This window comes from Phalacrocorax aristotelis, chromosome 6 (assembly GCF_949628215.1).
Source record: "Phalacrocorax aristotelis chromosome 6, bGulAri2.1, whole genome shotgun sequence".
Classification (NCBI taxonomy): domain Eukaryota; kingdom Metazoa; phylum Chordata; class Aves; order Suliformes; family Phalacrocoracidae; genus Phalacrocorax; species Phalacrocorax aristotelis.
Genome location: NC_134281.1, coordinates 18506897 through 18531984, shown reverse-complemented (window position 1 = coordinate 18531984; position 25088 = coordinate 18506897). Strand labels below are relative to the sequence as shown.

General features: G+C 46.1%; 1 long non-coding RNA gene across 4 annotated transcripts in view; it reads right to left on the bottom strand.

The window, feature by feature from the left end:
* The window catches only part of LOC142058695 (uncharacterized), a 264243-nt gene that overhangs the window by 3356 nt on the left and 235799 nt on the right, over positions 1-25088 (bottom strand). For all 4 annotated transcript variants that reach the window (XR_012661066.1, XR_012661065.1, XR_012661068.1 and 1 more), the window contains 3 exons: positions 3305-3380; positions 1721-1814; positions 568-770 (listed from right to left, as the gene is read on the bottom strand). This is a non-coding gene — a long non-coding RNA (uncharacterized LOC142058695). The remainder of the gene's footprint in view (positions 1-567; positions 771-1720; positions 1815-3304; positions 3381-25088) is intronic.

Here is a 25088-nt window from a genome sequence, read left to right as displayed (position 1 = left end):
TTTCACTTGACAGGGTTTGCTGGAGTCCTTGGCCAACATCTCTCCCTTTCCATGGTTAACATGCTGGTCACCAGTGTGGACCCACACAGTGCCTGGTCCCTTCTCTTCACCTCTATCCCACCACCGCCTTGCAGATTGGCCAGCCATACCCCCCTGCCTCTTAACAGCTTAGCAAACACTGAAGGACCCTTTGGGAGGAAAATTTAAATGCAAAATTACATTTCTGCCTCAGAGAAACTGGGTATATCCCTGCTCTGCAACCACTGCTGAGCCTGGAGCCTCAGCCTCCAGTGGGGCTCCCCTCGGATGGACACTAGGCTGTCTGGAAAACCCAGAGAGGCTGCAGGTCTTGGCGTGAGGTCCCGTCACAGAGGGGAAGGGCCTAGACAACTAGAAAGTCCAGCTTCCCCACTGCTGTTGGGCTGTTTCCAGATGCATGCCAGCATCACCTGTGTCCGCTTGCTCTGGGGAGTGCTCCTGTGGTCTCCCAGCAGCTGGGGAAGCATTTACAGAGCTGGCAGTGCTGCAGGGAGGGTTATTTAGTTATCTGTAATGGATTTTCCATACCTGTCAATATCTCCAACTCTAACTTGAGAGACAGAGACTCTGCTGGGAGAAGGGCTTCGGTGGAGCCTGTGGTTTTGCAGTTTAGTTCCGGAGAGGGCTGAGGACTTGTTCTGTTTCATCTCATCAGCCCTGCAGGTCAGTCCCCACGGAGAACTGGGATCCGGTTTGGGCTAGCTATGCTTCATGTTTGAAAGAGATGTCTTCTGTAAAGGAAAACAGAGACCTGGAAATCTGCTGCTTCCATTATGTTTTCTTTGGGGCTAAATTAGTTGTTGGCAATCAATGCAAACACAAAGAAAGCAGCCCGTGGGACTCTACTTAGAGCACCTAATTCCTACTAAAGATCTAGGAAGAGCTGGGAGAGTAGTAGCGGCATGGCAACAGGGAGTGTTCCCTGTGGACAACGTGATTTCAAATTAATTTCTCCATGAAGGGTGTTTCCTGCTCACTCAGCAGACTTTGGGAGGCCAGGCAAGTGTAGCAGAGAGGGACTATCCTCTACCAGGCATTTCATAGTCCCCACTCCAACCGCCTATCTAGGACTGGAAATGTTTGCTTTTCACTCCAAGCCAAAAAGATGCCAAGCTACAAATATCAAAATCCTTCAGGCCAAAGCCATATTCTTTTTCTATTTCTGCTCTAGTCTGAAAGGTGATTTCCCAGCTTGAGATGCCCTATCAGGGCATCTTACAGTAAGAGAGCCATCTGTGATGCTCCTAGAGAGACCCTGCTGCCTGGCACAGCTGTGCCAGTGCAGCCGTGCCACCGACTTCAGCTCATTTATAGCAGGGGAGCTGGTGGGCAGAAACCAGGCTGAGCTGGAGCCGCCAGGGCACAAGGTTTCTGCTTTGACAGCACCTCCTGTTTCTGACTTGCAAAGGTCCTAGAATTGTGACAAAGCTATGAGGAAACAGGAAGGTTGCTCCAATAAAGCTGATTTCGTGAAAAAATTGTTTCCCTGATGGCAGAAGAGGATGGAGGAGAGCCCACCCTCACCGAGAAGCACATGGCTGAAGGCCTGAAGGCCTCTTCTGCCAGGAGAGAAGGTGGCACTGGGCTGAAGAAGAGCATTTGTCTGAGCTAATGGACCACAGAGACATTGGAAGGAAAGTTTTCTTCAGAGCAAAGGGGGCACATCTCTGCTTTCACTTACCATCTATCCATGGCAGCTCTTTCCTCCTCTTGGCACACAGTTCTCATCCCTCAGCTGAGGTCTCATGGCAGAAAACACTAATCACATCCTTCTCCTAAGATGAGACAATGGGGAAAGAGGTTTGGCAGGGGAAAAGGGACCTCCTGGCAGGCCCTGCAAAGCTGACCTCGTGGCCTGGGGTCCCCATGCAATGCAAATCCCTGTGGTTCTTGTTTGCTGAGCTGGGACAAAGTGGGCACTGGGGTTTTAGCAGATGTTGATTAGAAAATAATTGTGAGAAAGGAATAAACCAATTAATTGCTGACCCACTGACAGCCAGCACCTCTCCCCTACCTCTCCCCACACAGTAAAACCTGGCTCCGCAGCTCAAGCAGATTTAGCGCAGCTGCAAAGAGCCTAGAGGAGGAAAAAAACCCTTTCCCACTCCAGCTAGTAATATTTCCAGATAATCTGTTTGAGGTAGCACCCTCTGTGAACCAGGGAAGCCTTTAAAAGCCGTTAACACCTTTATTCAGACTTCCTCATCCTCCCGCAGACAAGCTGTGATTAATTATCCAATCCATCCCAATCCCCCTGGGAAATGGTGCTCGGTCCAGGTGTTCATCCGAGGATTTGCAGGGTGACTCTGCAAGAGCGGCTCCTGCTCTTGCCACTGTCTCCAGATAAGCAAAAAAGGGCTGCTGGGGAATAAACTGCTTCCAGCCATGTGTTTACGTTGGCAGGGTTGGTGGATAGTGGAAGGAGAGGTTAATGCACTGTCTAGGCAACATTCATTGCTTTTTCATTTGCTGGTGTCTACAGGCAGCACTGGCGGGACTGTCCCTGGAAGTCTGTCTCCAAGAAGTTGCCACTGGAAGTACAGCCTGTGGTTCCCACCTGGATTTTCACAGCCCTCCTTTCAGCTTTGCCGCTCTCTGACTCAGCTTGCTCTGAGGATACTTTCTTTCCTACCAGTTCCCAGTCCTACCAAAGGTGTTGGGGATGGAGAAGGCAGGGAGGAAAGGGGAATTACTGCCCGTTAGGTTGCTGCAGTAGCTGGGATACTGCACCCAAGAGGTGCCCCTGTGTAGGCTATTGCAGACCAATGCAGCTCATAAAAATCTTGTACATGCACTGTCCCATCTGTGCTACCTTTATCCATCAAACCCTGGGTTTTTTTTCACCGCGGGGTAACTCTTCCATCCCCAAGGCTGCACACAGCCCCAGCTGACCATGCAAAGGGAGGATATAAGCTGCTGCAAGGTCACAGTATCACCAAACAATTTACCAAACCCAACAGTGGCAAATCCCCTTTGTACCAAATGCGAGTCTCCATTGCATTACAGATAACGCTAAGTCTGCGTTCATCCATCACAGCCCTTCATCCACGGTAGCTGCAGCCTTCAGCCTGTGTAAGGATTAACATGTGAATGCCCACCCTGCCCCAATCCCCTTTGCTCTGGCAGGATGGAGGCACAGGTCTTTTGGGGGGACTGTGGTAGCAGCACACAGATGTTTTATGACTTTTCTCACTGTGCAAAGGCCCTACAAAACCCCCATCTTCAGGTGACCCCTGCAACTCCCCATCACACCAGCAAGACCTACCTGCATGCACGCTGGGAGGGTACGTAAGGAGTGCACTGTGGGGCTGTCACATCCACATTGCCCAGCCACAGAGAACCTGTAATTAATGAGTCAAATGCCATGGCAGCCTTCCTTTCAGGTCTTGAGCTGAGGTTTCATGACACTTGGAGGAACTGCTTTCCATTAAATCTTCCCCCCTTTGCCATCCAGGGCTGTCCAAGAACTCAGCCCTGGGCACCACATGTTGTCTGCTGGTCTCTTTACATTTGCCATGGGCAAATACTCAGAGACATCCTGGTCTGCCACCATGAAGCAGTATCTCCCATCACCATTTTCTACCAGCAACCTCTAGAAAGCTTCAGCCAGGAAATAAAAGGAGAGAGCAGTAGCAGCCTGGGGGCCCCAGCAGGTTTTGCAAATGAAAACCACTGCCCTCTCCTCAGTCTCTTCTCCTTATAACCAGAACAACATACATAGGGCATTTTCAAACAAAACAAAACGACTTTAGATTCATCATCTCATATGGACTTTGAAAAGGTGCCAAAGAAAGAACGAGGAGAAAAAGAGAACATGTCTGCCAGATGGGTGCCTGCTCATCCAGGATGCTTCGCTGCTCCAGGTGTTGGTTAGCATCACACCTACACACTCTGCTTTGTGGGCTGGACTTGATTTCAATACTCTCTTTATTTTTAGCCACACTTTCAAGAAAGGAGAAAAAAAAACAGTCTCTGAATTTCTGCAGCTTCCTGAAGCCCTTGAAAGAGAAAGCTGAGGAGCAAGCAGGCAGCTGGGAGGACCACAGCCCTCCTCCCTGCTAAAGGCTCCAGCCAACCCAAGAGGTGTCTCTACCTGTCTCTGACTCTGCAGTCATCAAATCAGCTCGGCCAGGTGCTAAGGAAGTTCATGGGAGTGCGGAACACCCACAGCTTGCAGATCTGCTCTACTAGGTCTTCTCCAGGCCAAGGAGCAAGTGGAACACTCACTCCAAGAAGGAAAGCAAGGGAGGACTTCCATTGCAGAGGGTTCCTGGCTCCACCATCAGAGCTTGCTGTTGCTAACTGCCTGACAGAGTCAATATATTGAGAAAATAATGGCCAGAGGGAGTCACTGTGGGGCTTTTGCCTTTGGCATGTGAGTTGTGAGCGTGCAGAAATAGAAAAAAACCTGCAAACTTTGGGGATTTCTTAATGGCGAGCAAGGGACCATCAATACACCAGGCTGGGTCCCAACTCAGAAGACACGGTTCTGACCAAACCCAGGAGCTCCCTGGAGGAGATGCTTTGCAGAGGTAACCTTTGGTGCAGGAAAAGGGTTTATGTTGGCTGTTCATCCCCAGCTAGGTTGATGCATCTGAGATCTGAAAGCTGGTACCACTTTGGCCCTGAAGATGCTTAGGCAGCTTTCCTAACTGACTGCTCCTGATCCATTTCTTACCTGGCAACACCCTCACATCTCCAAAAGCCTGTAAGCAGCCACAAGTGCCTGCATGTTGCCTGTCTCCATTGAGGGCTGTGATGAAAAGCTGTACTCTGACATGTTCTGGTATGGAACAGGGCCTGGCTCTGCTGAAGGTGTGGGCACAGGTTTTACTCCTTCTGCATGTTACTCCTCCAGCAGCTGTCCCACTGGCAATGTGCAATGTGGATCCAGCAATGCCCAGCCCAGCCTTTTCAGCAAAGACAGTATTCTTTACATAGGTCTAGCCACTATTTGGATAGGAGATGTGAGGAAAAACCAGGTGCTACAGGAAGTGGTTTGGGTAATTTAGTAGGTGGTATCTTCCCCCCAAGTTAGCAGCACAGTGAAACTCCTTGGCAGGGAGTCTGGGGCTCTGTGCCGCTGCCGGTGTTGCTATTTTAACAACATCCCAAGCTTACTGCTTGTGGTCACCCAAGATCCCACTTCTTGCAAGCATGGAGGTGTTAGCTCCAGTGTCCTGAGCAGGCTCCAGTTTTCAGCAATTATGTTCTGCTGAGCCAAGAGCTACAGGAATTTCCTCTAGGCACATTATTCTTCACTCTCTTTTCCTACTATGACTACTGAGCAGTTTTCCCAGGTGCCAGAAAACAGCATTTGCAGAGGCATATAAAACACAAATGCTTCCCATTGCCTTGAAAAACCTTTTCTTGTTTTGCCCCATGCTCTCTCTCTAAGGTACACCAACCCTAGTGTCTACTTCACCTTGCTTGTGTAATTTCTCTGCTCAGCTGTTGATTTTGCTCTCCTCCAGCCTGCCTTGGGTTATGCAGGCCATGGCCATCCCTAGCATTGGCTTAATGAGTGGACCACACCAGACCCCATCTGCCCTGCTCTCCATCACCACCTCGGAAGGTATCAACTGTGCCTTGGTACTTCACAGGAGATCCCAGGTGCTACCAGAAAAGAAATAATCGATTATGAGACTGACATTATTGAAATATGAGACTGTGACTTTGGATAGACTAAAGCCATAGAAAGCATTTTAAATAATTCAACATCCCAAAAGTAAAGCATATTAGTGGGAAGGATGTTCAGGTCCTTTCACAGTGACATTAACTTCTATGTAACCAGAGCTGATGCTGTGGAGGAAGCAGCGAGATGGTGGGGTCCTGTCTCCTTCATTTTGAGGACATAACACTGTTCCCTACACCCTTCTCCACTGAGGCTCTGTGAGATGCATGAGCCACCGCTTGTGCTGGGAGGTGGCTGGGAACCAAGCAGTGACACCTGGGGGGTGAGGAGAGGCAGCCTAGAAGGGGGCATGTAGGAAAGAGATATTATTAGCTGGTGAGGGAGGGAGAAAGGGCAGAGGACAACTGAAGTTTGTCTTCTCTACCTCCACAACAGTCAGCTCTGGGTTAGGGGTGAGTCACAAGAAGAGAACTTGATTAGAGAGAGCTCGATTTGTGAAATGGATGCAATTACAACCTTGGATCCTCAGGGTTGGTTTCAATAGCCATGTTAAACTTAATCAACTCCTGCCTCACTGTGTGCTGTCGAGGGGCTGTTCCTGCTCCTCTGCTTTCTTTGAAATGCTCTTGCCGTAGCTTTTCAGGCCAAGGCAAAATCCAGTTGAGCTGCTGAGGATGAGCATGAGCAGTATGTGACTCCCTGAGCATTGAAATGGGAGCACAGAACTGGCCTGGGAAGAGGTGAGCTAATCCAGGGAAGAAAAATCCTTCAAAGAATATTACATGCAAAGACAAAAACAATGCCTCAGGAAGATCCCAAGTGTAAACTACTCGTGCAGGTGGGCAGCACATATCAGGAGACCACCTGAAGGAGCTCCTGTATTGTCTTCTTCCAGTGGCATCTGTACTGGCCACTTTGTAAGAGAAGAAATGGGACTAGTTGAACCCTGGATCAGATTCCAAGCAGTTCTTACCTTAGATGAGATTAATAGATGCCTGTAGATGTAGCTGGATCTCTGTAGAGTGCTGCATGCAGCCTAAGTACTACTGACAAGTGAGAAACATCATCTTTGCCTCCAAGCAGCAGAACTGGGTCTTCAGTAGCAAGATCAGGAAACTCTGGGGTCAGGAGCAGCCACCACTTCTCAAAGCTCACCTGCCAATGACCCAGGCACCCTGCAGGCTGGATCCAATACTGACCCCAAAAGAGAAGCACCAGCTCAGCTGGGGAGATGATGGGCCCATGCCCATCAATCCTGATGTCATTAAAATTTTGCTTTTCAGATGGACCAGTGTCACCAAGTCCACAGGTATAAAGCCTCATTAAATATTTCATTTTCATCAATTACTTTCAGTAAGTGCCTGTTGAGGAATTCATGGGAATATTTTCTCTTTGACACAGAGATACTTTCAGTTATGAAAGATGGCTAAAAATAAAGGAAAATATACTGTTCAGACATCTCTGGAGGTGGAGACAGGAGGGGGAACTGTCAAGGAGAGCCAGGGAAGAGATTTTGTTGGATGTAAAGAAAGGCTACTTACTTTTACTGACAGAAAATGTCAGGAGGAAGCCTGACTTGTGTATCTGGAATCTGTCACTTACCTTCTCTATCAATAATTTGGCCTCAGCTCTTTAGGGTCTGAGCCAGAGTACCAGAGTTAAGAGTCTCTTTCTCTGATCCAGGGGGTTGGATCACCCTCCTAAATCTCTCAGTTGTACACAAATTTTTTAATGCACATTTTCCTTTTTTTTTTTTTTTTTTCAATGCAGGAACCTGCCTGTGACACTAAGACGTCTCTTTTGGGGTTTTTTCTTAATGCAAAAGGTTTGGGCTGATAGCCTAAGACTTATTACACAGTCAGTAAGTATATGGATGTCCTGATGTTGATAATATATTTACATTTTGTAGCAAAAATGACCTGGTTGAGAGCAGGGCTTGGACCATCAATCCTTTATGGATCAACCCTTTGAGATAAGAGACTTATTCCTCTGACAGCCAAAACAGGCTGCTTAGCCTCTCCTACGGACCAATGTCAGACGGACATGGCTGAGCTGCAGTAACCATCTCTCTGCACATTTTTAGCCCATCGCAACTTTTCCAAGTTTAAATCTCTTCTAAGAAGTAATACAACTTGCATTACCCTGGGTTACCTTTGGGCTCGGAGAATGTTCTGCCCCAGCTCCCCAAGCTAACGCAGTGGGGTAGAATCACTCTTTGACACTCTTCTCTCAAGATGAGTACCTAGAAAGCCCACCCCTTTAATTTCTAGTTCCTCTATTCAAAGTAAATTTTCAGGTCTTGGGATTTTCCTAACTACACTCAGGCCATGGTGAAGCTTGGGATGGCCTATTTCCAAGACACCATCAGGCCAGTTGATTGGGAAACATGGAAATAACTCTCATTTTTGGACGAGTCCAAATTTTCCCAAGCACTGACCCTAAAATGAGTTCCCACCAGGTCACACAGCTGCATCGTGCTTCAAGTGCTAAGCTACTCATTTACTGATGCTTGTTTATCAACCACGATAGAAAAAAGGAAAATGTTAAAATAAACCACTTGTATCTGTTGTCATCTCAGGGACATGGAAGAAAGGAGAGCCACAGAAGATAAATGCAAGTCTTGTGATGATGCACATTTTGAAGAGCTCCAGTATTGCTATGATCAAGGCAGCATAACTACCTGAACAACACAGAGAGAAGATGATGTCATGGAAAAGCAGCAACTTCAGTGCAGCAAGGAATGCATTGAAACACCAAAAAAAGATTTAATTACACAGGGAATCATAATTCACAAGAGTAATCGTGCATGCCTGTGCTGTCTGACTGCTGATGTTTCCTTAGTTGCCCAACATGCATGGCCCACACTTTGGGGCTCTGGGTTAACATCAGGATCTCCGGTTCTGTGTGAGATGCAAATTCTGCAACAATTTTCAAGTGCTCTGAAGGCTCCAGGGCTGCTGTACAGACTAATCACATGGGCTTGCCTCTAAATGAACCCTATAAATTTGCCTCCAGAAAACCAGTGGACTCATTCCATTTCCAATGGACAGTGTATTCCTTTTACGGGTCCTTGCTTTTTTTCAAGCTGCATCCCCCAGCAGTGCTACAACTTACAGCATGGAGGCTCCTTGTTGAGGACAACATCAAGTTTGAAACAACATCAGTGTGCTCACACCTGAACCTGTTCAGCTTCCCTAAATAAAAAAAAATATATATATATAGTTTTGGGGTTTTTAATAGCAGGCTCATTTGCTGAGAATGATGAGACTCATGCCATACCTGAACAAACACAACACTGGGCAGTGGTCACCTTTTTGCACAGGTCTTCTGTGGACAGACTGCCCTGCCCACAGCTGAGCCAAGACCATCAGCATATTGGGAGGCCCCTGACGTAAAGAGACAGAGATGTGTCCATTTTCTTAATGAGAGCTGAAATCAGTTCAAGCCCTCATGCAGCTTGGCTTTAGAGCATGTACTAAGTGGCTTTAAATGAGCTGTTGCTTTCAAAGCAAACCAGCTTCCTCCAGGGAAGAGCTACACAGATATCAATTTGCCAGAGTTCAAACAAAATATGGACAACTTCCCAGAAGTCAATGTCCACAGGAAATTTCAGACACTTATTTGCATCATCGCTTTAATTAAATGATGCATGTTCAGTACAACCTTCTATCCTTAGTAAAAATCAGAGTTACTAACAAAAATGAAGAGAAGACATCAAATTGATAGGGGATGGACTTAAATGAGTCCCCCAGACTGTGGGATGTCACTGTTGACTGTCACCAAGCCATCAATCCAGTGTATAGGACAACAAGATGGGACAATACAGAGCCCTTTATAATACAGAGCTCCATCACTTGGGCTGTGCTGGGAACCAACCTTGCTCTGCCACCCTCCACAATACTGAACTACAACCTAATTTAAGTTCCTAACTGAACATATATATAACATACTGAGTGCTTTTGATCTGCTCTGGCCTTGAGTAAAATGTATGTCTTGCACTCCATGCAAGTGACCAGTGAAAAGGGAAGAGCTGGAAAATATGACACTGGAGCTGTAGAAGATCCATGGGTGTTGGTTAGTTCTGTTTCTTCTCTACTGCAAATCAAAGTCACAGGAAGAATGTTAAAATTACAACAGGGCATAGTCCCATGCTGTAGATGGGAGCTGAAATGCTTCTAGATCTTTCTTCCCCTCCATAGCACCTGTTTTTATACATGCCTTTAGCAAAGCACTGTGGTCTAATTGGTTTGCGCTGTGTTCTCTAAGCCACATGCACTAGTTTTTAATGATCGGAGGCTTAACTAGCCACACTCTTCCTTGCATTTTAAGCAGCCATTTTAAGTTAAAAATATTGTGCCTGTTTGGTGTTTTTGGAGAACGTTCCTATGTTAACCCAAATGGAAAAGCACATTCAGCAGAGTGCATTTTCTGCAAAATTACCACTAAATAGTGTAATAATCCAGCCAGTTCCTGGTACAACTTATTCTATTAGTAGATGTGTTGAGCCCTGGGAACTTAAGGTGTAATTGCACAGGCTTTGGCCCTGTAGAGTTAGTGTGAATCACCTTGCACTTTTGCTTGTTCTCGGTTTTCCTGAGATACAAGATAAGTCATGCTTTCCTTCTAAACAGCTGGACTTGATAATTTGTTAGGGGGAAAAAAAGATTTCTCAGCTAGCCAGAAGTCTTAACCTATCCACTCCCACATTTATAATGGACTGCAGAGGAAGACTGTGGAGTGATTTTGAGGTAGGCATCTTCTCATTGCACATGAACAACTTTTTACCAAGACTATTCCCTGCACAAAAGGTTTGCTTACAAGGGCTCCTTTCCCTCATGAGCAGCAATGAAAGTGCAGTATAATGTTGCCCTGGGAGGTAAGAGAAAATAGGAACCATAATTAAGCTAGATAGCAAGGGAGATATGTTCTGCAGGAGCTGTGCTGTAACTGGGCTCATGATCGACAGTGACCTTCAGAGAAGAAGGGGGAAGAATTCAGTCCTCCTGTGAAAAGGGGATTATTTCCCATTACTCTTTTTTTTTATCCCAAACTTGTAATCTGTCTGCCAGATCTAAAGAATAACACTTCAAATGAATGTGCTTCAAATGTAGTCTTTCCTGGCAAGTCACAAAATGACAGGCACAAAGTACAACTATGAAGTAATCATGCAAAAAGGCTCTGCCACGGGAAACAGCCCAGCACAAGATCATTCGGGGAGTTCTACACTTCATAAGCATGGCTTTCCTGGGTGCAATAAGCTGGCAAAGCTGCAGCTCTTTGATATATGCATGCACAATTTAGCTCCTGCACAACCAGCAGCAGTACGTGGGGTTGCTCTGGAAATCGCTCTCTGGATGTCCTGCAGCCTCTGGACCATCTCTTCACTTTGAATTACAAACTGTGAACAGTCAGCCCTGGCTGCAAAGTGAAGGGATGGTGCTGGCTTCTCAGAGCAAGTGGGATTGGGATTTTCCTCCCAAAGGAACCCAAATCCCTTTATAGCTCATTCACTTTGTATTGGTCTTGAATAAATACTTTAAACCTTGGGAAACACTGAGGTATAATAATAATTAGGCTCTAGAAGTACCAAAGATCAAGGATAAATGGTCCTAGAGATGAGAATTGTGTGTGTCACATTTAAACAAGATGCAAAATACTGTTTCCCATAACTGATGTGCCTTTTTCCATGTAGCAAACATGGACCCCATCTCCTTACTCTACTGATGCCAGCTTCTGGCTGTGAGAACTCATTTAACCCCAAGAACACCCCAAGAGCACTGCTTTAACACAAGCTACCAGAGGACATGGTTTATGTGCTTGGCTTGCTGCCATGTTTTATCTAGGCAGCAGCTGGGATGTGCTCATTTCAGGAGCACTGCTGGATCTCAGTTGGTCCTCAAAGGACCAATAATGCCACTGCTTCAAGGCTAGAGCTAACCAACGACATGCACTGGGGTACAGCAGAGATCAACTGGCTGCTGGGAGAGGCTTTTTGCTCAAAAAACCCTAAGGAGAAGGAGTCACATCTGTTTGCCACCAGTTATGTTGAAGCTAGACAACTGCGACAGCAGGATTCCCGTCTTCTTCCCTTTGCTTTCCCCTCTTTCTGTTTCCATTCCTCTTTTTTTCCCCCCAAAAGACAAGCAACTGTAACATCACCAAAAGCATTTTTACTAGCCCTGCCAAGCTCTGTGCAACCTAAGCACCTAGGTAGAGTTACAGATGTCTTCAGATGCACTGCGGGATGGAGGGCATGGTGGAGCATGCCAACATCAGAAGATACATGGCAAGGGAATGGTGTGAAAACTGCCTGGTTCAAGCAAGTCCTTTGCAGAGTTTGTGCTCCTAAAGGCAGAAGAAAGTTTGCTGATATAGCTGGAATGGCAGCCCAATGGTGGCTTAGCTCTCGCAGAGATGTACCTGTACCCTGTGACAGACACAGGACCTCATCTCCAACAAAGGACGTATCATATTGAGAACAAGGGAAAAAAGATGCATGGTGGATAAGGAACATGCACCAAAACGTAACAGCATGCTCCAGATTAATCATGTGCTAGCTAAGGAACTCCAGCTCCCCAAGTCCTTGCAAAAAAGCAGGTCTAGAAAGGATACAGTAAAATTGCACTCCATGTAGTAAAGTGTGTTTCATTCAGTGCTGAACTGTGCAGAGCCTATGGGGTTCCTGGTCGGTGGTGGTGCTCTGGGGCAAGAGCAGCCCTCACCTTCAGAATGTTCACCCCAGTGTCTCCTCAGCAGAGGAAGTCCAGCTCAGCTACCAGACATGAGCCCAGGGTGCCTGCAGGAGGGTTAGTGCCTTCAAGCTGGAGACAGCAATGAGAGTAGCCCAGGACTTACTCCTGTTTCACTCCCTGGTCTGGAAGACCAGAGTGCCCCAGGTTGATGCTGACTGGTGAGCAAAAACTGGAGTTAAAACCTTGGTCTGAGAGGGGAAAAAAGTATTTTTTTCATGAACCAGTCTCCAAAGAGCATCCCTTAGAAGAGTGCAGTCCATAAGGTGAAATTGCCATTCATGCTTATTAGAGATGTTCAATGAATTAGGAATTCAATTAAGAAAATGTTCCACTGCAGGAAGCTCAAAAATTATCATTACTGTAGAGGAAGGAAACATTTTAATGTATTAATTTTTTAAAATTACATCACTACAGACAATGCACTTATTCTTGCAGCACCCAGGCCAGTAAGGACACCAGTTTTCCTCAGCAATGGGGAAAGGTGGCAAGAAGGTTACAGAGAAGTAGATGATACAAAGGAGGTTTTCTGTGGGGGACAGAGCTGGAGGACACCAGGCTGGATAATGGGCACTGAACTGTTGTCTGGAAGAGATGACAGCACTGGATTCCTGGATCTGACCTTTAGTCCTCACCTGTAACTAGCTGTACATGTACATGTGCATGTATACAAATGCACGAGTCTAGGAAACAAACAGGAGGAACTGGAGCTCCGTGCCCACTCAGGAGGGTATGGCATCATAGGAGTAACTGAAACTCAAATGACTGGGGGATCGCAATGGACGGTTACAGGCTCTTTTGTAAAGACTGGCAGGGCAGAGGAGGTGGAGGAGTCGCACTCTACATTAAGGAAAACCTTGAATGTATTGAAGTGATCTATGGTGATTGCGACTGCTCTATCAAATGCCTCTGGGTTAAAGTCAAAGGGGTCATCTCCAGGCAGGACCTCACAGTGGGCATCTGCTATCGACCTCCTAATCATGACAACAATGCTGATGAAGCAATACTTGAGGCACTAAAGCAAGCTTCTGGCCAACAGAACCTGGTCCTGATGGGTGACTTCAACTACCCAGACATCTGCTGGAAGAACAATATGGCAGCTCGCATGTCATCCACCACTTTCCTGGAGTGCATAGAGGACTGCTTCCTGATACAAATGTTAGATGTGCCAGCCAGGAATGAGGCACTGCTGGACTTGCTCTTCACAAACCGAGAAAACCTGCTTTGTAATATCTCTGTTAGCGATAGCCTTGGCTGCAGTGATCATAATATTGTGGAGTTCAGGATCCTGCTGAGTGTGCTCTAAGACAAGGATTCTGGATTTTAGAAGAGTAAACTTCAGCTCGCTCAGGGCTCAGTTGGGAGGGATTCGATGGGAAGCTTCCATGGAAGACAAAGGAGCTAGTGAGTGCTGGGAGTTCTTCAGGAACTCTCTATTGGACGCACAAAGCCAATTTATGCCCTACAAAGGAAAGGGAAGTAAGCGGAGCAAGAGGCCCCCTTGGCTCAACCATGAGCTCCTGGGTCTACTCAAATCCAAAGCGGAAGCACACCAGAGATGGAGAAGTGGAGGATTATCTGCCAAGAACTACAAGGGCATAGCCAGAAAGTGCCGAGACACAGTCAGAAAAGCAAAAGCCCAGCTCGAATTGAAACTGGCCGTAGATGTCAAAAATAACAAGAAAAGGCTCTTCAGACATGTCAACTATAAGCAGAAAAAGGAGAACATAGGCCCACTGTTAAACAGAAAAGGAGAGTCAATCACTAACGATGCTGAAAAGGCAGAGGTCCTCAACACCTCCTTCACCTCTGTCTTTACCACCACTGCCGGGACCCAGGCTTTGGGAACGAAATTTTAGGTTGATCCAAACACCAACCCACCATCAGTGAAGGAAGAGTTAGTACATGAATTACTACAGGAGCTTGACCCCTACAAATTAATGGGCCCTGACACCATCCACCCGAGGGCGTTGAGAGAGCTGGCTGACATCATTGCAAGGCCACTCTCCATAATCTTTGAGAAGTCATGGAGAACGGGGGATGTCCCAGAGGACTGGAGGAAGGCAAATGTTACCCCTATCTACAAGAAGGGCTCGAGGGAGGATCCGGGTAACTACAGGCCCATCAGCCTTACTTCAACCCCTGGGAAAGTTATGGAACGAATCCTCCTGGGGGCCATCACAAGTCAAATGAAGCACGTGATTGGGAAAAGCCAACATGGCTTCACTAAAGGCAGATCGTGCTTGACAAACCTGGTGGCCTTCTATGACAAAGTGACTTGCCTGGTTGACATGGGGCAGGCAGTGGACATTGTCTACCTGGACTTCTCCAAGGCCTTTGATATGGTCCCCCACAGTCTCCTCCTGGAGAAATTAATGGGTTACGGCCTAGACAAGTGGTCTGTGCAGCGGGTGGGGAACAGGCTGACAGGCCGCACCCAAACGGTGGTGGTAAATAGCTCCTTTTCCCAGTGGCAACCTGTCACTAGTGGAGTCTCCCAGGGATCAATATTGGGCCCAATGTTATTCAATATCTTTATAAGTGGTCAGGGTAACGGCATCAGGTGTAGCCTGATGAAGTTTGCAGATGACACCAAATTGAGTGGGGAAGTAGACACTCCAGAAGGCAGAGCTGCTCTGCAGGGAGATCTGGATAGGCTGGAAGAGTGGGCCAACAAGAACCTTATGAAGTTCAACAAGCAGAAATGTAAGGTCTTGCACCTGGGAAAACATAATCCGGGAGTGCAGCATAGACTGGGATCTACCTGGCTGGAGAGCAGCTCTGTGGAAAGGGACCTGGGGGTCCTGGTGGACTGGAAGCTCAACATGAGTGAACAGTGTGCTGCTGCAGCCAAGAAGGCCAACAGGATGCTGGGTTGCATCCAAAAGGGCATCACCAGCAGAGAGAAAGAAGTCATTATCCCACTCTACTCAGCGCTTGTCAGGCCACACCTAGAGTACTGTGTACAGTTCTGGTCCCTGCTATACAAAAAGGGATGTGGACAGGCTGGAAGGGGTCCAGAGAAGGGCCACCAAGATGATCAAAGGACTGGGAAGCCTGCCATACGAGGACAGGCTGGGAGAACTGGGTTTGTTCAGCCTTGAGAAAAGGAGGCTCAGAGGGGATCTCATCACCATGTACCAGTACTTAAGGGGCAACTACAAAGAAGATGGAGAGTCCCTTTTTACACGGAGTCACATGGAGAGGACAAGGGGGAATGGACACAAGTTGCTCTTGGGGAGATTCCGATTGGACAGGAGAAGGAAATTTTTCACAGTGAGGACAGTCAACCATTGGAATAATCTCCCCAGGGAAGTGGTTGACTCGGCCACGTTGGACACCTTGAAGAGTCATCTGGACAGGGTGCTGGGCCACCTTGTCTAGACTGTGCTTTTCCTAGAAAGGTTGGACTAGATGATCCATCCCTGAGATCCCTTCCAACCTGTGATTATGTGATTCTCACATTAAAAGCCTGAACTAGATGCAGGCAACATCATGATGGAGGTCATAATTGACTCAAACAGGGCTGTGAACTCTAAGAAAAAGGTATTTCTGGGAACATCCTTCATATCCCCATACCAGGGAAGGGATTTACTACCTACACATCTTTTTGTGGTATATTTGTATAGTGCCTACACCTGATCCAGGGATCATGTGTGTGGGTTTCTGCTGCTGCCTCTGTACCTATGAAATAAAGCAACGATTCACTTCAAAGCAAAAGGCATTTCCAAGCATGTCCCCAGAATAAGTCTGATGGGGGAGGTGGGCTTTGTTTTATTTTTCAAGGAAGAGATATCACATGGAAAACTAGGAATGGAATAAATTTTAGGGGAAGGAGAGAAGGAGGAAATTGCTCAAAGGCCTTTTGTGTTTCTTGTTCCCTTTCCCAATCTTGTGTATGGCACTGTTTTAATTAATAACTCTGTCACCCCTTTCAAACAAAGGAGCATAGGAAGAACGTATTTCAGGCATGCAGGTACCTGGGGAAATGCAGTGATGGCTTTAATGTTTCAAGGCCTCATTATGAGGCTCTAGCTCTTACTCAAATGTGTTTCTCTGCTAAGGATTATCTGAACCGCTACCTCAGGAGGTGACTTTGAAGCTGGGCTCAAATAATATTTAAAATGGAAAAACAATCAAATACATTGTTTGGAGGTTAATTAAAATAAACATACGCACACAAACACAACCACCAGTGATAACATTTCTGTGCAAGGTGGCTTTGTCACTTATTTTTTCACCTGACACATGCCCATGTGCAACCACTCTCATCCTCCCCCAGGCACGAAGGTTGGGAGAGTCCTGCTACCAGACCAGACCCAAGAGGAGGAGGCAAGTATCGATGCCTACTTCAGACACTGCAATTTGCTGAGCATTAGTGATGCTCTGTACACAGCAGCAGCACTCAGACCTCTGTGCAGGCAGTGTGTTGTCCCCTAGTGATGGCTGCCTGCTTGGCACTTTCCCCTTTGACTTGATTTTGGAGCAAGGAGGATCATAACTGTGTCTTGCTCTGTCCAGAAGTCCCAGGAGTTGCAGCTCTACTCAATCTTTACCACATGTGGTTTGGGTTCACTGCAGAGCACTGGGCCCGTTTCCCTTTCTCTCTGCAATTAGGTACAGGCCAAACTTGTACTGCACATCTTAATACCCTTCCCACCTCCATCCTGTAAGAACATCCTCCTTTTACAGGCTGGGAAAATAGGACCTCCCAAGATCACATGGAATGAAAAGGCAATCTCTGAGGCCCCACTGACCTCTGTATTCCTTGAGCAACTCTTCCCCCTTACAAAAGAGTAACTGAAGCTATCTGCAAATACCTTCTGTGGAGGTAGTAAGTGCCTCATGGGAAGCTGCTGCTGTGATACATTCAGGCTGTACACTTATCATAGCTCCCTGCACAGACAGTTCGATGATACTGCTTTCCTTATGTGCATTAAAAAAAATCTAAGTCAGGAGATCAACAGTGCCATGAAAATTCATGGGGGTAAAGAGACAGTATCCATCCACCTAGGAAAGTTGCTCCAAAGAGACAGATCCTGCATCCAGAGCTCAGATGGTTGGTAAATGAAATGACAGAGGGACAAAATTCTCTGAAGCGGCTATTTCCATTTTAATGTGGTTTTAACAGCAGGTGAGATTTGGTAAGCCTGCGCATCCAGTGACACAGGTTGTGCCACCAGAGGAATCAGCTGTTGTTACCAATTGATTTCCTTCTGGCCATTCACAGAGTGCCAGCTCTGCCTCCATGGTACCCAGCGAGGACCCATCTTGTGATGGGGACATCCTCACTTTTGGCCCCACTGGCTCATTCTCCCCCACTGAGTGAAAAATGCCAATGAAAAATTGTCTTTGTTGACCTCACAAAAAGGAGCTTTTGGAAAGTACTGAACAAAAAAGGAGATATCACCATATCCAAAGCACCAGCAGCAGAAAATATCTGATAAGACCACCAGACTTAGCCTTTGCCCAGATACTCTCCCATCCAAACCTGCCTTCCAGCACGTGAAGGCAGTGGCCTATTTGGTCCAGCAAATTCATGACTTTGCCCTGGCAGCCAGAGAAGACACAAACTTGTGGCCCAATCCATGTGGGACTGTGGTGGGAACTGTCTCCTCTCCAGAAACTTCAGAGATGCTTGGATGAAAGGCATCAGCACAGCTTGAGCCCGGGTGAGTTCCTCATCCCAGCCTACAATGTGCTTTTTGAGTGGGCAGTTTAAAAGGATCAAAAGGATGAGTCAGGGAAAGGGTTTCACAACAGACCTGCATAGTCAAATGATGGCTAAAGAGAAGCATGCTGGTGTAGGAGATGGGGCCGGCCGTAGGCCTGGGGAGCTGCTAACAAATAAGAAGTCTCCAAATGGATCCAAACATCATAGTGCAGAAAAACAAGGGCAATCCTCCAAAATCAGTATATAAGGAGGCACCAGGGACTTGGAGAAACCCATGATAAAAGCTAGAGACATGGGAAAAAACTGCATGAGAGGCTGCCCAGAAGCAACCTCCAGGACAAGTATGGATGGGTCCAGGAGGGGTCCCTGATAACACAGAGTAAAGAAAGAACATAAAATGAGAGTACCATGGGCACAACACAGTATTGCAGATTGCCTCATGGAAAATTGCAGTGTTGGTTACCATGATCTCCATGAGAAAGGATAAAATGGAATTCAAACAAGGCACAGATGCTGCCCTAATGGAGCTCCAGAAACACTCTGGGGGTGCATGAGAGCATGAATGCTTACGAACCAAAACAAAAATGAAAAGACCCAGGAAAATGTAAAAGGCACAACTTGTCTAAGGGAGCAGATGGTATCTCAGAAGGTCTGTTTTGTAAATCACTGTACATTGCTTCAATTGCCTTCCCCCCAAAAATCACAGTTTGGACTGAGCCAGTCTACAAGGACCCAGAATTTGAAATCAGAAATTGGAATGGGGGATGAAACTCCCCATTTGCTTCCAAACAGCAGAGAAACTAGAAAAAGCACAGTGCAGTAAAATGCAAAACCATTTGCTCTTTCAACACCTACGAGCACATTTTTCTTTTTATGATCCACTTGGAAAACAGTGTCTTCTGCAAAGAACAAAAATAATCCTCCCGTCAGGCACCCCAAGGCATGGCAGTGGTCCCAGAAGCAAATCACCAGCTTCAGATCTGCGTGACGTTATGATGCTTAATGAGGGTGACATGTACTGCCACGCACCGAACATACCTTTGGATAATGCAGTGAGGCAACAGCCTTTCTCAAAATTGTGAGCTTCAGCTTAATTCTGTCTGATCCCACTTGCTTCAACTGTCACAATGATGACAACCCACCACCCCACGCCTACTGTGCTGGTGAGCACTTGAGAAATCCTCCCCAAACACAGTGCTTTCTTTTTTTGGCATTGCCAGATGAGTCTCCAGTACATCCTGATCTCTGCCTTGCGGCTGTTGTTCTGAACTGCCTCCAGTATTTCCTCCAGCACCTGGTAGAAACTGAGGGCACATTTTGGGGTGCCCTTGAAGGATTTCAAAGTCTAGAGATCATGTAAACACAAAATAAAGGTTGTTTTATATTCAAAATACAACCATAGGGTGCTTCATTTTGGGGGGGATGGGGGAGGGCATTACTAACAATGCAGCCAGGCAGAACAGTGGCTTCTCATAGGAATTGGGATCCCATTTGCATCCAGATTAAAGCAAGAGAAAATTGCCAGTGAAGTGGGATTAAGAATATTTATGAATCCTACTGGCATGATGTATATGTCTCCCAAGCGATGGAAACTGAGTACAAAATTGAGAAACTTCAGCAATCACTGGGGGAAAGGAGACAGACTGCAATGACTTTTTAATGCTTTATACATTTTTTGTGTGAATTTGGTGCTCACAGAAGGCAGTTATAATCAAAGGTTTGAAAGAGAAGGTGAATACAGCAATACTTTTTCTTTCTAGAAAGACCTGACCATCTCAAGATCTCACAGCACTTTTCAAACTCAGGGAGGTCTTAACTGCATTAGGGCAAGAGCCCTAAACTTAGGTCACATACCAAACCCATCACAGATGAAAGGACGCCAGCATATTATACCTACCCTTCAGGTGCTCTGAACATTGGAGAACTCTGCTTTTCCTCTCATAATGCAAAAAACCTATGTGCACAGAGCTTGAATTTCTAACCTCCAGTACTTCCCAAGCAGTCTCAAGCAGAGTGCGCACCATGGTACAGATATGTGATGAGAGTGAAGAAGAAACACACTTGTTTCTCCCTCTGCATGGAGAAGGATTTGAACACAAGGTTTAGGGGATAAGAGGTTAAATGCTATTTTCAGTAAATGTCCACAGAAAAAAACCCACAGGGAACAGGTATCTAAAATGACTTCACAGGCACAGAGAAAATGATATATTTAGAGAAAGTCTGAAATGCAAAAGGAGACAATAGAAAATTGGATGGGCAGAGACACAGCCTGGGTGTTCTAGATCCATCTTATTACCTACTTGATTAATTTGTATTGCTTCCTTTATTTTAGAGTGGTTTATTGTGGTTCAAAACCAACCTTTTCTTAATCAACTACAAATAAGTCAAACTGAGCCTGATTTAAAATTTAGTGGATGTCTATACAGCATTCTTTACCAATGCAACTGGTGTAACCTCACCTCCATTCCTACTTGTGGAGCTACATGTGTTGGCAACCCTTTTAAAATGGAGTTAATATTCCAGCATGAAGCACTTCCAAGGGAGACCTGCGTACCTTCTTATTTCCAGGAGTGCTTAAAACCGTATCAGATTTGGCTTAAAAGCCTCAGCACTGCTGGCTGGATTCATACATACCAAGGCACATGTATATTGCTAATTGACTTAGGCAAGCTTCCTCCCCAAGCCTCAATATGCCTTGTGAAATCACACACCCTTTTCATTTATGGCCTGTTTCCCAACATACTGGGCTTCCAGTGTAGCTTCCACTCAAATGGGATTCCAGAGTCCAGCATTCCCCCATCACACACCTCAAGGATCAGAAGTAACTGCCTTTCCCTCCACTTCAGCAACTCAGATGTAGCTCTACCAAACTCCTGTTCCTCCAGAGTTATGTCTCTCATCAGAAAAGGGGCACAGGGTAGAGAACAAGCAGCCAGGAGGCACACATGATGCCACCTCAACATCCAGCCATGTCCAGAAGAAGCTGCCATCAATCTATACCAATGCTTAGCCATGCTGGAGCTGCTGGCAAGCGGCAAAGTCCTCGTACTGCTGACTTTTCCCCCCACTGCCACGCCACACTTCTACCAAGGGGCACCACCAGACTGGCATTTAAAGCCATGTTTCCACATAACCATAAAACCAACAGAACTACATCCCAACCAAAGTACCTGTTCAATCCCTACTGATCCACTGGCCATTGTGACTGTTGGTGGGTTTTGGGTCAGGAAAAAGGAAGGAGGCGACTGCATTTGACTGGAGCCCCAGGAATGCAAAGGCTGTTTCCTTCATTATCCACTGCATGGGGTGGCCGAAATGTTTTACTTAAAACAGTGCCCTTTCCTCACCATACTCCACTGTAAGGTAAAGCTGGGTCCCAAGGGCCAGGTCACCTTTATAACCCTACCCATAATGTCTTTTAATGCATATGCTGTCCAAACCCACACTTTTAGGTATGACATCTGTTCTTGCCTGTTTTGGTTTTGTTTTCAGGTTGCACAGACACTTCCCTGGGCGGCTCCAGCCTTGCGCACCATGGCAGATACTCATAAACATCTCCAGCACAAGCAGGGGCTGCAGCTGGAGCTGTATCTGCTTGGCCTGAGATCAGATTACAGGAAACAGCAGCCTGCCTCACAATGATAATTTCCACCTTTGTTAGTTTTTGGCTCCAGCATCTATTTTGGTAGATGCCAAGATCTGAAAGCTGTTAGTAAGGAAATGGAAGAGGGGAATGTCCATGATTTAACCCTTGCTTGGCAGCAATGTTAGCCCACAGCACAGTTTCCATGTGATGGTATTGGTACATTTAACTGAAAAAAAGAAGAAAGAAGAAAAAGAGAAGAACAGGAACTACTTATAGAATAAAAAACAATCACTTCTCCCAGCACATTCTCCCTTCACACTGACTCTTGCCCCGCAAAAATGAATGTCTATAGAGCTATGTGTCCACCATCAGGCAAACACACTTTTGAGTTCCCTTCACATTTGCCAGAGAAGTGTAAAGAAGTGTTACTGAACACAGAACATGATCCTAAGGTACAAAGCCATGACAAGAGAAGCCTAGGGGTTAAAGTTGGGCTTTACTTTTCTGCTGGCATTGCACCAAAAAAGATTCCACCCCCAGCATTTCAAATTACTACAGATAAAGCAGTAACAAAGATAGAAAACTGGTTTAGAAAGTACCTGATAATTTCCCTTTAAACTTCCACTTCACAGCAAAAACCATCTTGCTTTGAAATAAATGGCTCTGGACAGGCTGGAAGCAGGGGAACACACAATGTGTCATTCTCCTAAATTCAAGTTTTAACTGAAAAAAAGAAACAACCTTCTGAGGGATTTACCACCCAAGCAGTATTTAATACTCCTGCCTATCTCTGTAGCTGAGCATATTCCTCCCTGCACTCAAGGATTATTTTATCTGGTTTTCCTCCATCACAGTTCTACTCCACAAAAACCTAAAGAAAAGATACACAAACAAACTTCTTGACACAAATAATCATATGGGTGTTTTTTTTTCCTTAGTTGATAATAGCCGCAATTTAGTTTGCTACAAAGTTAACCCAGAAACACTGAGACAAGGGAATGAAACTCAGGACCACAAAGTTAAAGAGGAAAATCAGGAAAGCAAGAGAAAAATACACTAAAAGGTAATTATCTAGTAAGGGACATGCAGCAAATTCCATCTAAATTAAGTCGTGGTGGAAAGCAAAGGCAGATTAGTTAAATCACACTAAATTTCTTTGTTGGGACCCTTCTCCAGAATGAATACATGAGCTGGAGGGCTTGATGCACAAGATAGATGTTGGGCCTTCCAGCATCGGGATTGAGCCACTGAACTGCCCTTAGGTCCTTTGTAGTCCATGGGAACTGGGAATCCCAGGCACTTTCCCATAGCTTTCACAATGTAAAGAAAAAGTACAGAAAATGTATAGAAAAGCCCAAAGAGGCTGTTCATCTTTGTACTTCACTGGCCGCTGAGCACAACACTGAAAACAGAATGGGAAACTATAACTTGGCAATAACAAAGGCAGGAAACCAGTTATTTAGGATACAGCTACTGCCCAACCTAACATTCCTGAGAGAGCTAACACCTCCTGGAGCAGGTGACCCCACAAAATTTATGGCCCTGGCAGAAAAGTTTTGGCAGGCTCATGACCCGTGTCCACTGGCTAGCACTTCCTCCACACGTGGTGAACACAGTAAGGACCTCTTGATGCTTGTGGCCTATGTGCAGATCCAGCAGTGGAGATGACCACTGGTGCAGAAAATGGGGAAGAGCATCTCTCACTACTGGGAACGTCTGCATCACTGTCAACTCCCTGGCTTTGTCCTTCCTATCTGCCTCCAAAGCCAGAGCAACACACTCATTAGATGAGTGGCTAGCTGAGCCAAGGCTGGTTGCTCCTGTAGTATCAGAGACCATCAGAGGCACAGAGAAAAAGCCTCCTGTGGCATTTTCAGTGAACAGAACTTCAGAGGGTAGTCATCTGGTTGATATAGCATGAATGCACATCACCTGTCAGCCGGCACAGGGCACGGCAGGCTCCATGGGAGGAATACCAGCTCCACTTGAGTAATAGCAATGAAACAATGCAAACAAGAAGAGGGCTTAGTCACTTGTTCAAGTCTTATCCCCTTTTGTTTTTACAGATGTGCAGTTCATGGAAATTAGATTATTAGCTCATCAAAGCATCTGTCAAGGGGAGAGACAAACCAGCTTTTTACAAATGTATCCAAGTGACAAGACCTGCCGGATATGGGCTGTGGGGAATCTCTCTGAGTCTTATTTTTGGATCTACTATAATCAGCCTTACCAGCTTATTAGTTATCTCCAACATATCAGTGGAGAAGGGAAAGATAAATATCTAAAAACTTGTCAAACATGGCAATCTGAAAACAGTGGTTTTTTTCATGAAGGATGTATATCCTTGCACTTCTACAGCACTTCTTTTAACAAGAGCTGAACAGCTTGTCCTTTGCTCCTAGAAGATTTAAATGACTTGCCATAAGATTTAAATGGACTAAGTTCTTTTATTTTTGTATTCTTAAATTGGGACACCTTAGAAGGGGTGATTTTCAGGTATCTGGTGGTCAGCAGGCTTTGCAAATCAGCAACAAAACTACTCACATGCTTAACAGTGGATAGGCGCTTTGCTGTGTTTCCAGATTGGGTGAGAAAGGATGGTCAGAAGTTTAAAAGCCCTCTACTAGGGCTCAAGGGATTCACATTAAGCACCAGTCTCTGCCTCAGGCTTCCCATCCATCTCTGGACAACCCACAACCACCCTCTGGAAGATGGGGCAAAGTCCCCCATCTGCTCTGCTTATGTCTGGTGACACCTCAAGACATCCCCGCTGTCTTAGGCATAAAGCTTGTGAGCACAGGGAGGCTCTAGGTTCAGTTGGAGCCACACTGATTGTAGGGATATATGATGGCAATGAAGTGCAAAGGGCCATTTAGTGGCCTTCAGGAGCTCAGCAGTGGAGTACAAAGAGATTTTCGTTTTTGGTTTTGTGGTTTTTTTTTTTAAATAACGAAAGGCAGAAAAGCTGGGACTGAAAGGGAGATTACTCATTTGTTCTTAGACCTTTGTTGTTAATCACACCACACCTACTATGAGAGCAGCAGCAGCAAGCTGTCGGCTTCACTGCCCGGTTGGCTTGGTGCCACTCAACGCACACTCAGCCTGTGCCATCTCTTCATCTGGGACCAACAAGGCTGGTGCAGAGAGGAGCGGGTGCTCAGAAATGCAGTGCTACAAGTCTGCACAGCTCTGGACACAACTGAAATTTCACGTGTGCTCAGCAGGCAGTGAGGAAGTGAGTCCAACCAAAGAGAGATGTAATAAGTAGAAACAAACGGAAATGACACAGCCTCGGCATGAAGAGACATGTATAGTCGGCATGGGGGGAAAAAATGTGTTATAATGTAAAATCAAGCATTAGCTGCCAGTTTGAACTAGCTCATGACAGCATGACAGCTCCTTGCA